The sequence below is a fragment of the Balaenoptera musculus genome, chromosome 6, assembly GCF_009873245.2.
Source record: "Balaenoptera musculus isolate JJ_BM4_2016_0621 chromosome 6, mBalMus1.pri.v3, whole genome shotgun sequence".
Lineage (NCBI taxonomy): Eukaryota > Metazoa > Chordata > Mammalia > Artiodactyla > Balaenopteridae > Balaenoptera > Balaenoptera musculus.
Window position 1 is genome coordinate 32,208,378 of NC_045790.1, and position 4,511 is coordinate 32,212,888.

General features: G+C 34.2%; 1 non-coding gene across 1 annotated transcript; it reads right to left on the bottom strand.

The window, feature by feature from the left end:
- Positions 1-2,212: 2,212 nt before the first annotated feature.
- LOC118897569 lies at positions 2,213-2,315 on the bottom strand. Its single transcript, XR_005020463.1, has one exon. It is a non-coding gene; the product is annotated as a U6 spliceosomal RNA (small nuclear RNA).
- Positions 2,316-4,511: the final 2,196 nt, after the last annotated feature.

Sequence of the window (4,511 nt, forward strand, 5' to 3'; positions counted from 1 at the left end):
TCCCTTCTAAGTTTAAATGTTCTTACTATGGAATATAGGACTCATATTAACATAACTCACTATATGCACACCTATATGTGTATATATATATGTGTGTATATATATATATATATATATATTATATATGATAATGATCACAAAATTGCTTTCCTTTGTCTCAAATCTGAGATGCTTATATCAAGAAAGATTTGTGACTATAGAGGACATGAGCAGACGCAAGTAAAGGCCCCTAAAGTGTAGGGTAGGTATGAGGAAGATGACCTATTGTGTTTTTATTGTTCTTGAGAGATTGAGAGTCTATCAGGCAAAGGAATGGCTCATTATGTATCAAAATGTTGCCTAACTTAATCATCCAGTAGTTTAGGACTAGGATATGGTCTGCCCTTCTGCTCTCTTGTAAGATTGCCAGAAGAATCACGAGGTGACAGATAAACTACTGGCCAGGATCATTTTTTATTACTTCTTTCCCTCACCTCCTTCTTTTTAGTAAGGGAAGTTTTGAGTTAAAATGTGAATAAAAAAATAAAACCATAGACATTAATTTGCTGAATTCTGAACCAAATCAATGCACAAGATGATCTATTTTGGGTGTAAAACAAGGATTTCAAACTTTGATCCTTTAAAAATTATATTTTTGTGTGTATGTTTCTCTTTGTATATAAATATATACGGTAGTATAACATTAATCTATGAAAATAAATATTTGCTGTGCAATCAAAAGAATTTTAAAACTCTTTGGTCTGACTTTTGTAACTTTGTTCATTTCCATGAAATTTTATAACTTGAAGGTTTTTAATGGAAGAGTGCTGCATGTAAAAGTATTTAATGTCTTGACTCACATTCTGGATATGGATATAGATTGTTTTAATTTACTGTTGCCCTAAGGTCTATAGGTTCCCATGCCCTGACACTAAACACACATTATTATATGCCTAGTATTATTATTTTTCTCTCTTCTCCCTCACTTTTACATTAATCCTTATGTCTCTTGACAATTGCATTCCTCTGCCTGCCTCCATCAGTATTTCTAATTTATTTTGGGCAAGGAAACTAGATGAGCAGGTGTAATAGAACTGCATTTAAATGAACCCAATAGGCTCTAAGTAACAGGCCATCCTTCAATTATGTGAGTACAAGAGCTGAGAAGCAGGGCCTGAGGCACCTTCTGTGTTTCTTTCTAGAATAAGAATTTTGTTTTGGTGTGGATGTTTGCTCTTTGGATAAGTACATGTGACTGCAGTGATTAAAAAATGACTTTCTAAGAGTTACAGAACACATAGTACTCGTTTTAGAGAATTTGGAAAATACAGAAAGGTACAAAAAAGAAAATTAAAAACTTATAATTTCAGTTTGGAATAACCAGTATAAACATTTACATGTATTTCTTCCTTTCTTATTTGCATATATATGTCATATATTTATTTTGTGCATGTTTTACAAAATTTGGTTTATACTGCATTACGAGTTTTGTATTACGGTTTTTCATGTGACATGTTAATAAGCATCTCCTATGTCATCACGTTTTTTTCAAAATCCACATCCATGTTAGTGTCTAAGTTCCTCAAGTGAATGCACAATACAGTAACTTATCTAACTATCCCCAGTTATTGGAAGTGTTTGATATTTTACAAAACACTATGATAAAAAAACTTGTAAATAAATATCTGTCTACATCGTAAATCATTTTTTAGGCTAAATTCTCAAATGAAAATACTGGATAAGAGATATGAAATGTGATGAGCATTCTTACAGCTAAATTGTTGTGCACGTCCTTAGTTATTTCTGTACACGAATTCTGTGAAGTGGAATTGCTGTTTAAAGAATATGCAGGTTTTGTTTAAGTATGTGTGTTTTGAAAATGGGACTAGGTCTTTCTGTCTTTTTTTTTCCCATTGTGAAAGAAACACATGCTCACTGTAAAAAATATTCAGACACAGAAAAGCATGAAGAAGAAAGTAAAAGTCACCTGTCTTTCCATAATTCCTGTTGACATTTGGATTCTGTGCCGACATACAGAAATATGTGCACCGATGTGAGAAGTCACGTATACCTCCATCATTACAAAAATGGGACCCATACTCTGCAAACTCTGTTATATACTGATATTTTAAGAAAACACATTAAAGCATGGCACACTTAGAAAAATATGCACAAAACAGAAGTGTACAGCTGGATGAATGTTCACAAATAAACACCTAGATTAAGAAAAAGAAAAAATGTGGAATACTTCACCAGGTTGTATGTTATCCTTAGCCAGGTGCCATGCTAACTCTGTATGATTCTAGTCTTAGTTTATGTGCTCCTGAAAGGAACACTTAAAATGTATCAGGGATACATTTTCTTGTTAACATTTGACTATAAGACATCATTGATTGTTAGTGTCCCATTGTTTTAGGTACTACAGAGAAAGAAAGAGAGAGAGAGAGAGAGTGAAAGGAAGGAAGGAAGAAAGGAAGGAAGGGAGGGAGAAAGAAGGAAGAAGAGGGAGTAAGAAAAAGGAAGAAAACAAGCAACAGCCGCCACCTAAACTATAGCATAACACTTTGTTGATAGGACAGTCCTGTGTCATAAGCAGCTTCTTTTTTAAAAAATTGAGATATAATTGACATAAACATTATATTAGTTTTGGGTGTACAACGTAATGATTCAGTATTTGTATATTGCAAAATGATCACCACAATAAGTCTAGTTAGTATCCATCACCACACATAGCACATTTTTTTCTTGTGATGAGAACTTTTAAGATCTACTCTCTCAGCAACTTTCAAGTGTACAATACGATATTATTAACTATAGTCACCATGCTGTGCATTACATCCCAGGACTTACTCATCTTATAACTGGAAGTTCATACCTTTGGGTCCCCTTCCCCCATTTTGCCCACCCTCTATCCCCATCTCTGGCAACCATCAATTTGTTTTCTGAATCCATGAGTCTGTTTTTTGTTTGTTCATTTGTTTGTTTTAGATTCCACCTATAAATGAGATCATACATTATTTGTCTTTGTCTGTCTGATACAACCAGCTTCTTGATGCTTTGAAATTTCCTTCATCTATTCTGAAGTTTGCCAGTTTCTCCACCCTTCAAGCTGGATTGTACGGTGTGTGAAGGCAATCTCTGCATTCTCTTATCTTTAGTCACTTTGGGTATCTTCTTTCTTGGGTCCCATCAAGCACTGGTTGTTTCTTCCCCAGAAAATATGAAATTATGGTCATTCTTCTCATGAAGATTATTTGCTTCAGTAATATTACATTTGTACTCTGCTTTTCTGTTTCCATATCTTTCTGCATACATTATATGATTTTGTTTCAATGCTGGCTATGCTGAAATCTTTTGAAAGACATTTTAAATAACAATTAAACTCAACATGCGTGGTACCAATGAAGTGCATAACTCAATTTGAAATGACAACTATATAAAATCTTTGCTGGCATTCATGCATGACCAAGCAGTTAGGAGGATAGCAGAACCTATGTGAAAAATGTAGGTCTAAGAGTCAATGAAATATAATATATACACACCATCACTTTTCTTATAATTGAGATTTTATTGGTTTAGCGTCTGGTCTGTTCACAGATGATATAAATAATCTATACACAATTTTTATGCAAGTCCTAACAAATCTAAAAAAAATGTGGTTGCAGTCCTATTCTAACAAGTTACCCAGTCACTTCAGTTAAAATTTGGAGGCAAATTGTCCTTTGGAAGAGGATATCAAGTACTCATATGATAAAATATTGATAAATTGTTAGGTTAAAATCCCACTAATTCATGACTTAATAACATACTTACAACATACTAAAAAAAAGTCCAATCTTTCACAGTGTATGATTAAAGCTGGAGTATAAACTGGGCTACTGCTACCAAAGATGTCACAGATGGCACTCAAGTCTGACCAAGAGCACCAAGATCAAGGAGCAGTTTGCTTAGAAAACTATTCTACCAAAGAGCAGCATGAAGTATAGAAGATCAGCAATGAAATGTTTGAGACATGCTAAATGCATGATTATGACTGTGAATTGCATTTAATTATGCTTCATGTTAAAGGATATAATCCTCCCTACCCCCAGCCTATGGAATGGTAAGTTGGAGCACAAGATGTCAAAGATTTCCTTAACTCAATATTCTTTGAATTCCAGGTTGTGCAGAAAAATAAACAACAGCACCTGATTTTACCTTTTAAGGAGAAGCATTTACACTTATCTAAATAGATTAAAAAATTCGTAATTATTTTTAGGGTGTCTAAAAAGCATGCCTTTACAAGACAGTTGAACAGTAAGGGGAGAATGGAGACCACGGACAAGAGTTGGAATAGGATATTCATCATCAGACTTGGCTTCTTTTGCTTCTGCTTCGCCACAGGGTGGACTCTCCTCTTTGTTCTGTTTTCTGCAGTTACATCTTCTTTAGTGTCATCCTGACCCACTTTGGCCTGTTCCTTTTGCTCCTCTTTCACTTTTTTTGGTTTCCACTCTGAAGATCGATTCTTCCCTGTTGCCTTTTTGTAGCTT